Source organism: Coffea arabica, chromosome 11c (assembly GCF_036785885.1).
Source record: "Coffea arabica cultivar ET-39 chromosome 11c, Coffea Arabica ET-39 HiFi, whole genome shotgun sequence".
NCBI classification, from domain to species: Eukaryota; Viridiplantae; Streptophyta; class Magnoliopsida; order Gentianales; family Rubiaceae; genus Coffea; species Coffea arabica.
In genome coordinates this window covers 21,587,512-21,599,369 of record NC_092330.1, presented here as the reverse complement: position 1 = coordinate 21,599,369, position 11,858 = coordinate 21,587,512, and the positions used below count along the sequence as shown (strand labels likewise).

Sequence of the window (11,858 nt, the reverse complement as noted above, 5' to 3'; positions counted from 1 at the left end):
GTGAAGGATCAATTTCAGGATAATTGAGAGTTGTGCGACGAGGGAAAAAAAAGGTGCAAAGCAACAAGAAAAAAATATAAAAGTAAATAAATAAAAGGATGAGAGGAAATTCATGAATTGACGCTTAGAATGAATTCGGGTCCAGAAAAGCCAAACTGCTTCACAGGACGTGGCAGTTTAAAAGAATAAAGCGAAAGGAACATGGCGGGTGCGATCATACCAGCACTAATGCACCGGATCCCATCAGAACTCCGAAGTTAAGCGTGCTTGGGCGACAGTAGTACTAGGATGGGTGACCCTAGGCCTGTCAACGGGTCGGGTCTAGACCCGGATCCGGATCGGATCGCTGAAATTTTTGCGGGTATGGGTAGGGATTTAATTCCGTTATCCGGATCCGGATCCGTTTTTTCAAACAAAAAAACGGGTCGGATACGGAATATAGTATTCCGACCCGTACTAGACCCGGATCCGGATATAAATGATTTAATAATTTATAAAAAATATATATTATCAATATAATTTGATTAGGATGATGTATTTGAGTAAAATCAATTTGATTTATTTTCTTATTTGGTTTTTTCTTTGCATTAGTTAGAAATTAGTTTACAAATATATTTTTTTCTCTTTTTTGTTAGAAATTATAAATTTTGGCAAATTTGTTCGGGTAGACCCGACCCGGATCCGAGATTCGCCGGGTCCGGATCCGGAACACAGAATAAAAGACCCGTCGGGTAAACGGGTCGGATCCGGGTCCGGGTCCGGAATAATGAATTCCGGCCCGGACCCGGCCCGTTGACACCCCTAGGTGACCGCCTGGGAAATCCTCGTGTTGCACCCCTCCCTTTTTTGTTTCGAAATCCAAATTTCCCCTTCGTTCTTTATGCTGTAGTAATTTAGCTCCGTCGGAACGATTGCTTTATATTTTGCTTCTCATCGAAGCATGAAGGCGGATCTGAAGGCGCGAGACAAGTCAGGAACGGTACGGCTGGATCGAAGCCCGGATCGTCGGTCAAAGTTGTCGGCGCAAATGTATAAGTGCAAGCGTGAAGGATCAATTTCAGGATAATTGAGAGTTGCGCGACGAGGGAAAAAAAAATGGTGCAAATCAACAAGAAAAAAATGTAAAAGTAAATAAATAAAAGGATGAGGGGAAATTCTTGAATTGACGCTTAAAATGAATTCGGGTCCAGAAAAGCCACACTGCTTCACAGGACGGGGCAGTTTAAAAGAATAAAGCGAAAGGAACATGGTGGGTGCGATCATACCAGCACTAATGCACCGGATCCCATCAGAACTCCGAAGTTAAGCGTGCTTGGGCGAGAGTAGTACTAGGATGGGTGACCCCCTGGGAAGTCCTCGTGTTGCACCCCTCCCTTTTTTGTTTCGAAATCCAAATTTCCCCTTCGTTCTTTATGCTGTAGTAATTTAGCTCCGTCGGAACGATTGCTTTATATTTTGCTTCTCATCGAAGCATGAAGGCGGATCTGAAGGCGCGAGACAAGTCAGGAACGGTACGGCTGGATCGAAGCCCGGATCGTCGGTCAAAGTTGTCGGCGCAAATGTATAAGCGCAAGCGTGAAGGATCAATTTCAGGATAATTGAGAGTTGTGCGACGAGGGAAAAAAAAGGTGCAAAGCAACAAGAAAAAAATATAAAAGTAAATAAATAAAAGGATGAGAGGAAATTCATGAATTGACGCTTAGAATGAATTCGGGTCCAGAAAAGCCAAACTGCTTCACAGGACGTGGCAGTTTAAAAGAATAAAGCGAAAGGAACATGGCGGGTGCGATCATACCAGCACTAATGCACCGGATCCCATCAGAACTCCGAAGTTAAGCGTGCTTGGGCGACAGTAGTACTAGGATGGGTGACCCTAGGCCTGTCAACGGGTCGGGTCTAGACCCGGATCCGGATCGGATCGCTGAAATTTTTGCGGGTATGGGTAGGGATTTAATTCCGTTATCCGGATCCGGATCCGTTTTTTCAAACAAAAAAACGGGTCGGATACGGAATATAGTATTCCGACCCGTACTAGACCCGGATCCGGATATAAATGATTTAATAATTTATAAAAAATATATATTATCAATATAATTTGATTAGGATGATGTATTTGAGTAAAATCAATTTGATTTATTTTCTTATTTGGTTTTTTCTTTGCATTAGTTAGAAATTAGTTTACAAATATATTTTTTTCTCTTTTTTGTTAGAAATTATAAATTTTGGCAAATTTGTTCGGGTAGACCCGACCCGGATCCGAGATTCGCCGGGTCCGGATCCGGAACACAGAATAAAAGACCCGTCGGGTAAACGGGTCGGATCCGGGTCCGGGTCCGGAATAATGAATTCCGGCCCGGACCCGGCCCGTTGACACCCCTAGGTGACCGCCTGGGAAATCCTCGTGTTGCACCCCTCCCTTTTTTGTTTCGAAATCCAAATTTCCCCTTCGTTCTTTATGCTGTAGTAATTTAGCTCCGTCGGAACGATTGCTTTATATTTTGCTTCTCATCGAAGCATGAAGGCGGATCTGAAGGCGCGAGACAAGTCAGGAACGGTACGGCTGGATCGAAGCCCGGATCGTCGGTCAAAGTTGTCGGCGCAAATGTATAAGTGCAAGCGTGAAGGATCAATTTCAGGATAATAAAAGGATGAGGGGAAATTCTTGAATTGACGCTTAAAATGAATTCGGGTCCAGAAAAGCCACACTGCTTCACAGGACGGGGCAGTTTAAAAGAATAAAGCGAAAGGAACATGGTGGGTGTGATCATACCAGCACTAATGCACCGGATCCCATCAGAACTCCGAAGTTAAGCGTGCTTGGGCGAGAGTAGTACTAGGATGGGTGACCCCCTGGGAAGTCCTCGTGTTGCACCCCTCCCTTTTTTGTTTCGAAATCCAAATTTCCCCTTCGTTCTTTATGCTGTAGTAATTTAGCTCCGTCGGAACGATTGCTTTATATTTTGCTTCTTATCGAAGCATGAAGGCGGATCTGAAGGCGCGAGACAAGTCAGGAACGGTACGGCTGGATCGAAGCCCGGATCGTCGGTCAAAGTTGTCGGCGCAAATGTATAAGCGCAAGCGTGAAGGATCAATTTCAGGATAATTGAGAGTTGTGCGACGAGGGAAAAAAAAGGTGCAAAGCAACAAGAAAAAAATATAAAAGTAAATAAATAAAAGGATGAGAGGAAATTCATGAATTGACGCTTAGAATGAATTCGGGTCCAGAAAAGCCAAACTGCTTCACAGGACGTGGCAGTTTAAAAGAATAAAGCGAAAGGAACATGGCGGGTGCGATCATACCAGCACTAATGCACCGGATCCCATCAGAACTCCGAAGTTAAGCGTGCTTGGGCGACAGTAGTACTAGGATGGGTGACCCTAGGCCTGTCAACGGGTCGGGTCTAGACCCGGATCCGGATCGGATCGCTGAAATTTTTTCGGGTATGGGTAGGGATTTAATTCCGTTATCCGGATCCGGATCCGTTTTTTCAAACAAAAAAATGGGTCGGATACGGAATATAGTATTCCGACCCGTATTAGACCCGGATCCGGATATAAATGATTTAATAATTTATAAAAAATATATATTATCAATATAATTTGATTAGGATGATGTATTTGAGTAAAATCAATTTGATTTATTTTCTTATTTGGTTTTTTCTTTGCATTAGTTAGAAATTAGTTTACAAATATATTTTTTTCTCTTTTTTGTTAGAAATTATAAATTTTGGCAAATTTGTTCGGGTAGACCCGACCCGGATCCGAGACTCGCCGGGTCCGGATCCGGAACACAGAATAAAAGACCCGTCGGGTAAACGGGTCGGATCCGGGTCCGGGTCCGGAATAATGAATTCCGGCCCGGACCCGGCCCGTTGACACCCCTAGGTGACCCCCTGGGAAATCCTCGTGTTGCACCCCTCCCTTTTTTGTTTCGAAATCCAAATTTCCCCTTCGTTCTTTATGCTGTAGTAATTTAGCTCCGTCGGAACGATTGCTTTATATTTTGCTTCTCATCGAAGCATGAAGGCGGATCTGAAGGCGCGAGACAAGTCAGGAACGGTACGGCTGGATCGAAGCCCGGATCGTCGGTCAAAGTTGTCGGCGCAAATGTATAAGTGCAAGCGTGAAGGATCAATTTCAGGATAATTGAGAGTTGCGCGACGAGGGAAAAAAAAATGGTGCAAATCAACAAGAAAAAAATGTAAAAGTAAATAAATAAAAGGATGAGGGGAAATTCTTGAATTGACGCTTAAAATGAATTCGGGTCCAGAAAAGCCACACTGCTTCACAGGACGGGGCAGTTTAAAAGAATAAAGCGAAAGGAACATGGTGGGTGCGATCATACCAGCACTAATGCACCGGATCCCATCAGAACTCCGAAGTTAAGCGTGCTTGGGCGAGAGTAGTACTAGGATGGGTGACCCCCTGGGAAGTCCTCGTGTTGCACCCCTCCCTTTTTTGTTTCGAAATCCAAATTTCCCCTTCGTTCTTTATGCTGTAGTAATTTAGCTCCGTCGGAACGATTGCTTTATATTTTGCTTCTCATCGAAGCATGAAGGCGGATCTGAAGGCGCGAGACAAGTCAGGAACGGTACGGCTGGATCGAAGCCCGGATCGTCGGTCAAAGTTGTCGGCGCAAATGTATAAGCGCAAGCGTGAAGGATCAATTTCAGGATAATTGAGAGTTGTGCGACGAGGGAAAAAAAAGGTGCAAAGCAACAAGAAAAAAATATAAAAGTAAATAAATAAAAGGATGAGAGGAAATTCATGAATTGACGCTTAGAATGAATTCGGGTCCAGAAAAGCCAAACTGCTTCACAGGACGTGGCAGTTTAAAAGAATAAAGCGAAAGGAACATGGCGGGTGCGATCATACCAGCACTAATGCACCGGATCCCATCAGAACTTCGAAGTTAAGCGTGCTTGGGCGACAGTAGTACTAGGATGGGTGACCCTAGGCCGGTCAACGGGTCGGGTCTACACCCGGATCCGGATCGGATCCCTGAAATTTTTGCGGGTATGGGTAGGGATTTAATTCCGTTATCCGGATTCGGATCCGTTTTTTCAAACAAAAAAACGGGTCGGATACGGAATATAGTATTCCGACCCGTACTAGACCCGGATCCGGATATAAATGATTTAATAATTTATAAAAAATATATATTATCAATATAATTTGATTAGGATGATGTATTTGAGTAAAATCAATTTGATTTATTTTCTTATTTGGTTTTTTCTTTGCATTAGTTAGAAATTAGTTTACAAATATATTTTTTTCTCTTTTTTGTTAGAAATTATAAATTTTGGCAAATTTGTTCGGGTAGACCCGACCCGGATCCGAGATTCGCCGGGTCCGGATCCGGAACACAGAATAAAAGACCCGTCGGGTAAACGGGTCGGATCCGGGTCCGGGTCCGGAATAATGAATTCCGGCCCGGACCCGGCCCGTTGACACCCCTAGGTGACCGCCTGGGAAATCCTCGTGTTGCACCCCTCCCTTTTTTGTTTCGAAATCCAAATTTCCCCTTCGTTCTTTATGCTGTAGTAATTTAGCTCCGTCGGAACGATTGCTTTATATTTTGCTTCTCATCGAAGCATGAAGGCGGATCTGAAGGCGCGAGACAAGTCAGGAACGGTACGGCTGGATCGAAGCCCGGATCGTCGGTCAAAGTTGTCGGCGCAAATGTATAAGTGCAAGCGTGAAGGATCAATTTCAGGATAATTGAGAGTTGCGCGACGAGGGAAAAAAAATGGTGCAAATCAACAAGAAAAAAATGTAAAAGTAAATAAATAAAAGGATGAGGGGAAATTCTTGAATTGACGCTTAAAATGAATTCGGGTCCAGAAAAGCCACACTGCTTCACAGGACGGGGCAGTTTAAAAGAATAAAGCGAAAGGAACATGGTGGGTGTGATCATACCAGCACTAATGCACCGGATCCCATCAGAACTCCGAAGTTAAGCGTGCTTGGGCGAGAGTAGTACTAGGATGGGTGACCCCCTGGGAAGTCCTCGTGTTGCACCCCTCCCTTTTTTGTTTCGAAATCCAAATTTCCCCTTCGTTCTTTATGCTGTAGTAATTTAGCTCCGTCGGAACGATTGCTTTATATTTTGCTTCTTATCGAAGCATGAAGGCGGATCTGAAGGCGCGAGACAAGTCAGGAACGGTACGGCTGGATCGAAGCCCGGATCGTCGGTCAAAGTTGTCGGCGCAAATGTATAAGCGCAAGCGTGAAGGATCAATTTCAGGATAATTGAGAGTTGTGCGACGAGGGAAAAAAAAGGTGCAAAGCAACAAGAAAAAAATATAAAAGTAAATAAATAAAAGGATGAGAGGAAATTCATGAATTGACGCTTAGAATGAATTCGGGTCCAGAAAAGCCAAACTGCTTCACAGGACGTGGCAGTTTAAAAGAATAAAGCGAAAGGAACATGGCGGGTGCGATCATACCAGCACTAATGCACCGGATCCCATCAGAACTCCGAAGTTAAGCGTGCTTGGGCGACAGTAGTACTAGGATGGGTGACCCTAGGCCTGTCAACGGGTCGGGTCTAGACCCGGATCCGGATCGGATCGCTGAAATTTTTTCGGGTATGGGTAGGGATTTAATTCCGTTATCCGGATCCGGATCCGTTTTTTCAAACAAAAAAATGGGTCGGATACGGAATATAGTATTCCGACCCGTATTAGACCCGGATCCGGATATAAATGATTTAATAATTTATAAAAAATATATATTATCAATATAATTTGATTAGGATGATGTATTTGAGTAAAATCAATTTGATTTATTTTCTTATTTGGTTTTTTCTTTGCATTAGTTAGAAATTAGTTTACAAATATATTTTTTTCTCTTTTTTGTTAGAAATTATAAATTTTGGCAAATTTGTTCGGGTAGACCCGACCCGGATCCGAGACTCGCCGGGTCCGGATCCGGAACACAGAATAAAAGACCCGTCGGGTAAACGGGTCGGATCCGGGTCCGGGTCCGGAATAATGAATTCCGGCCCGGACCCGGCCCGTTGACACCCCTAGGTGACCCCCTGGGAAATCCTCGTGTTGCACCCCTCCCTTTTTTGTTTCGAAATCCAAATTTCCCCTTCGTTCTTTATGCTGTAGTAATTTAGCTCCGTCGGAACGATTGCTTTATATTTTGCTTCTCATCGAAGCATGAAGGCGGATCTGAAGGCGCGAGACAAGTCAGGAACGGTACGGCTGGATCGAAGCCCGGATCGTCGGTCAAAGTTGTCGGCGCAAATGTATAAGTGCAAGCGTGAAGGATCAATTTCAGGATAATTGAGAGTTGCACGACGAGGGAAAAAAAAATGGTGCAAATCAACAAGAAAAAAATGTAAAAGTAAATAAATAAAAGGATGAGGGGAAATTCTTGAATTGACGCTTAAAATGAATTCGGGTCCAGAAAAGCCACACTGCTTCACAGGACGTGGCAGTTTAAAAGAATAAAGCGAAAGGAACATGGCGGGTGCGATCATACCAGCACTAATGCACCGGATCCCATCAGAACTCCGAAGTTAAGCGTGCTTGGGCGACAGTAGTACTAGGATGGGTGACCCTAGGCCGGTCAACGGGTCGGGTCTACACCCGGATCCGGATCGGATCCCTGAAATTTTTGCGGGTATGGGTAGGGATTTAATTCCGTTATCCGGATCCGGATCCGTTTTTTCAAACAAAAAAACGGGTCGGATACGGAATATAGTATTCCGACCCGTACTAGACCCGGATCCGGATATAAATGATTTAATAATTTATAAAAAATATATATTATCAATATAATTTGATTAGGATGATGTATTTGAGTAAAATCAATTTGATTTATTTTCTTATTTGGTTTTTTCTTTGCATTAGTTAGAAATTAGTTTACAAATATATTTTTTTCTCTTTTTTGTTAGAAATTATAAATTTTGGCAAATTTGTTCGGGTAGACCCGACCCGGATCCGAGATTCGCCGGGTCCGGATCCGGAACACAGAATAAAAGACCCGTCGGGTAAACGGGTCGGATCCGGGTCCGGGTCCGGAATAATGAATTCCGGCCCGGACCCGGCCCGTTGACACCCCTAGGTGACCGCCTGGGAAATCCTCGTGTTGCACCCCTCCCTTTTTTGTTTCGAAATCCAAATTTCCCCTTCGTTCTTTATGCTGTAGTAATTTAGCTCCGTCGGAACGATTGCTTTATATTTTGCTTCTCATCGAAGCATGAAGGCGGATCTGAAGGCGCGAGACAAGTCAGGAACGGTACGGCTGGATCGAAGCCCGGATCGTCGGTCAAAGTTGTCGGCGCAAATGTATAAGTGCAAGCGTGAAGGATCAATTTCAGGATAATTGAGAGTTGCGCGACGAGGGAAAAAAAATGGTGCAAATCAACAAGAAAAAAATGTAAAAGTAAATAAATAAAAGGATGAGGGGAAATTCTTGAATTGACGCTTAAAATGAATTCGGGTCCAGAAAAGCCACACTGCTTCACAGGACGGGGCAGTTTAAAAGAATAAAGCGAAAGGAACATGGTGGGTGCGATCATACCAGCACTAATGCACCGGATCCCATCAGAACTCCGAAGTTAAGCGTGCTTGGGCGAGAGTAGTACTAGGATGGGTGACCCCCTGGGAAGTCCTCGTGTTGCACCCCTCCCTTTTTTGTTTCGAAATCCAAATTTCCCCTTCGTTCTTTATGCTGTAGTAATTTAGCTCCGTCGGAACGATTGCTTTATATTTTGCTTCTTATCGAAGCATGAAGGCGGATCTGAAGGCGCGAGACAAGTCAGGAACGGTACGGCTGGATCGAAGCCCGGATCGTCGGTCAAAGTTGTCGGCGCAAATGTATAAGCGCAAGCGTGAAGGATCAATTTCAGGATAATTGAGAGTTGTGCGACGAGGGAAAAAAAAGGTGCAAAGCAACAAGAAAAAAATATAAAAGTAAATAAATAAAAGGATGAGAGGAAATTCATGAATTGACGCTTAGAATGAATTCGGGTCCAGAAAAGCCAAACTGCTTCACAGGACGTGGCAGTTTAAAAGAATAAAGCGAAAGGAACATGGCGGGTGCGATCATACCAGCACTAATGCACCGAATCCCATCAGAACTCCGAAGTTAAGCGTGCTTGGGCGACAGTAGTACTAGGATGGGTGACCCTAGGCCTGTCAACGGGTCGGGTCTAGACCCGGATCCGGATCGGATCGCTGAAATTTTTTCGGGTATGGGTAGGGATTTAATTCCGTTATCCGGATCCGGATCCGTTTTTTCAAACAAAAAAATGGGTCGGATACGGAATATAGTATTCCGACCCGTATTAGACCCGGATCCGGATATAAATGATTTAATAATTTATAAAAAATATATATTATCAATATAATTTGATTAGGATGATGTATTTGAGTAAAATCAATTTGATTTATTTTCTTATTTGGTTTTTTCTTTGCATTAGTTAGAAATTAGTTTACAAATATATTTTTTTCTCTTTTTTGTTAGAAATTATAAATTTTGGCAAATTTGTTCGGGTAGACCCGACCCGGATCCGAGACTCGCCGGGTCCGGATCCGGAACACAGAATAAAAGACCCGTCGGGTAAACGGGTCGGATCCGGGTCCGGGTCCGGAATAATGAATTCCGGCCCGGACCCGGCCCGTTGACACCCCTAGGTGACCCCCTGGGAAATCCTCGTGTTGCACCCCTCCCTTTTTTGTTTCGAAATCCAAATTTCCCCTTCGTTCTTTATGCTGTAGTAATTTAGCTCCGTCGGAACGATTGCTTTATATTTTGCTTCTCATCGAAGCATGAAGGCGGATCTGAAGGCGCGAGACAAGTCAGGAACGGTACGGCTGGATCGAAGCCCGGATCGTCGGTCAAAGTTGTCGGCGCAAATGTATAAGTGCAAGCGTGAAGGATCAATTTCAGGATAATTGAGAGTTGCGCGACGAGGGAAAAAAAAATGGTGCAAATCAACAAGAAAAAAATGTAAAAGTAAATAAATAAAAGGATGAGGGGAAATTCTTGAATTGACGCTTAAAATGAATTCGGGTCCAGAAAAGCCACACTGCTTCACAGGACGGGGCAGTTTAAAAGAATAAAGCGAAAGGAACATGGTGGGTGCGATCATACCAGCACTAATGCACCGGATCCCATCAGAACTTCGAAGTTAAGCGTGCTTGGGCGACAGTAGTACTAGGATGGGTGACCCCCTGGGAAGTCCTCGTGTTGCACCCCTCCCTTTTTTGTTTCGAAATCCAAATTTCCCCTTCGTTCTTTATGCTGTAGTAATTTAGCTCCGTCGGAACGATTGCTTTATATTTTGCTTCTTATCGAAGCATGAAGGCGGATCTGAAGGCGCGAGACAAGTCAGGAACGGTACGGCTGGATCGAAGCCCGGATCGTCGGTCAAAGTTGTCGGCGCAAATGTATAAGCGCAAGCGTGAAGGATCAATTTCAGGATAATTGAGAGTTGTGCGACGAGGGAAAAAAAAGGTGCAAAGCAACAAGAAAAAAATATAAAAGTAAATAAATAAAAGGATGAGAGGAAATTCATGAATTGACGCTTAGAATGAATTCGGGTCCAGAAAAGCCAAACTGCTTCACAGGACGTGGCAGTTTAAAAGAATAAAGCGAAAGGAACATGGCGGGTGCGATCATACCAGCACTAATGCACCGGATCCCATCAGAACTCCGAAGTTAAGCGTGCTTGGGCGACAGTAGTACTAGGATGGGTGACCCTAGGCCTGTCAACGGGTCGGGTCTAGACCCGGATCCGGATCGGATCGCTGAAATTTTTTCGGGTATGGGTAGGGATTTAATTCCGTTATCCGGATCCGGATCCGTTTTTTCAAACAAAAAAACGGGTCGGATACGGAATATAGTATTCCGACCCGTACTAGACCCGGATCCGGATATAAATGATTTAATAATTTATAAAAAATATATATTATCAATATAATTTGATTAGGATGATGTATTTGAGTAAAATCAATTTGATTTATTTTCTTATTTGGTTTTTTCTTTGCATTAGTTAGAAATTAGTTTACAAATATATTTTTTTCTCTTTTTTGTTAGAAATTATAAATTTTGGCAAATTTGTTCGGGTAGACCCGACCCGGATCCGAGACTCGCCGGGTCCGGATCCGGAACACCGAATAAAAGACCCGTCGGGTAAACGGGTCGGATCCGGGTCCGGGTCCGGAATAAAGAATTCCGGCCCGGACCCGGCCCGTTGACACCCCTAGGTGACCCCCTGGGAAATCCTCGTGTTGCACCCCTCCCTTTTTTGTTTCGAAATCCAAATTTTCCCTTCGTTCTTTATGCTGTAGTAATTTAGCTCCGTCGGAACGATTGTTTTATATTTTGCTTCTCATCGAAGCATGAAGGCGGATCTGAAGGCGCGAGACAAGTCAGGAACGGTACGGCTGAATCGAAGCCCGGATCGTCGGTCAATGTTGTCGGCGCAAATGCATAAGCGCAAGCGTGAAGGATCAATTTCAGGATAATTGAGAGTTGTGCGACGAGGGAAAAAAAAGGTGCAAAGCAACAAGAAAAAAATATAAAAATAAATAAATAAAAGGATGAGAGGAAATTCATGAATTGACGCTTAGAATGAATTCGGGTCCAGAAAAGCCAAACTGCTTCACAGGACGTGGCAGTTTAAAAGAATAAAGCGAAAGGAACATGGCGGGTGTGATCATACCAGCACTAATGCACCGGATCCCATCAGAACTTCGAAGTTAAGCGTGCTTGGGCGACAGTAGTACTAGGATGGGTGACCCTAGGCCGGTCAACGGGTCGGGTCTACACCCGGATCCGGATCGGATCCCTGAAATTTTTGCGGGTATGGGTAGGGATTTAATTCCGTTATCCGG

At 44.0% G+C, this 11,858-nt stretch overlaps 6 non-coding genes and 9 pseudogenes across 6 annotated transcripts; all 15 read left to right on the top strand.

Moving 5' to 3' along the window:
* The first annotated feature begins 206 nt into the window (after positions 1–206).
* LOC140018699 (5S ribosomal RNA) lies at positions 207–324 on the top strand (annotated as a pseudogene).
* A 927-nt stretch (positions 325–1,251) lies between these two features.
* LOC140018850 (5S ribosomal RNA) lies at positions 1,252–1,370 on the top strand. Its single transcript, XR_011824563.1, has one exon. It is a non-coding gene; the product is annotated as a 5S ribosomal RNA (ribosomal RNA).
* A 411-nt stretch (positions 1,371–1,781) lies between these two features.
* LOC140018698 (5S ribosomal RNA) lies at positions 1,782–1,899 on the top strand (annotated as a pseudogene).
* An 857-nt stretch (positions 1,900–2,756) lies between these two features.
* Positions 2,757–2,875, top strand: LOC140017546 (5S ribosomal RNA). The gene has a single exon (XR_011823854.1). It is a non-coding gene; the product is annotated as a 5S ribosomal RNA (ribosomal RNA).
* Positions 2,876–3,286: 411 nt separating this feature from the next.
* On the top strand, positions 3,287–3,404 carry LOC140018697 (5S ribosomal RNA; annotated as a pseudogene).
* A 927-nt stretch (positions 3,405–4,331) lies between these two features.
* LOC140018839 (5S ribosomal RNA) lies at positions 4,332–4,450 on the top strand. The gene has a single exon (XR_011824562.1). It is a non-coding gene; the product is annotated as a 5S ribosomal RNA (ribosomal RNA).
* A 411-nt stretch (positions 4,451–4,861) lies between these two features.
* LOC140019620 (5S ribosomal RNA) lies at positions 4,862–4,979 on the top strand (annotated as a pseudogene).
* A 926-nt stretch (positions 4,980–5,905) lies between these two features.
* On the top strand, positions 5,906–6,024 carry LOC140017545 (5S ribosomal RNA). Its single transcript, XR_011823853.1, has one exon. It is a non-coding gene; the product is annotated as a 5S ribosomal RNA (ribosomal RNA).
* A 411-nt stretch (positions 6,025–6,435) lies between these two features.
* On the top strand, positions 6,436–6,553 carry LOC140018696 (5S ribosomal RNA; annotated as a pseudogene).
* A 927-nt stretch (positions 6,554–7,480) lies between these two features.
* On the top strand, positions 7,481–7,598 carry LOC140018233 (5S ribosomal RNA; annotated as a pseudogene).
* Positions 7,599–8,524: 926 nt separating this feature from the next.
* Positions 8,525–8,643, top strand: LOC140018827 (5S ribosomal RNA). Its single transcript, XR_011824560.1, has one exon. It is a non-coding gene; the product is annotated as a 5S ribosomal RNA (ribosomal RNA).
* A 411-nt stretch (positions 8,644–9,054) lies between these two features.
* On the top strand, positions 9,055–9,172 carry LOC140020555 (5S ribosomal RNA; annotated as a pseudogene).
* Positions 9,173–10,099: 927 nt separating this feature from the next.
* On the top strand, positions 10,100–10,218 carry LOC140018136 (5S ribosomal RNA). Its single transcript, XR_011824438.1, has one exon. It is a non-coding gene; the product is annotated as a 5S ribosomal RNA (ribosomal RNA).
* A 411-nt stretch (positions 10,219–10,629) lies between these two features.
* Positions 10,630–10,747, top strand: LOC140018695 (5S ribosomal RNA; annotated as a pseudogene).
* Positions 10,748–11,672: 925 nt separating this feature from the next.
* LOC140020427 (5S ribosomal RNA) lies at positions 11,673–11,790 on the top strand (annotated as a pseudogene).
* Positions 11,791–11,858: the final 68 nt, after the last annotated feature.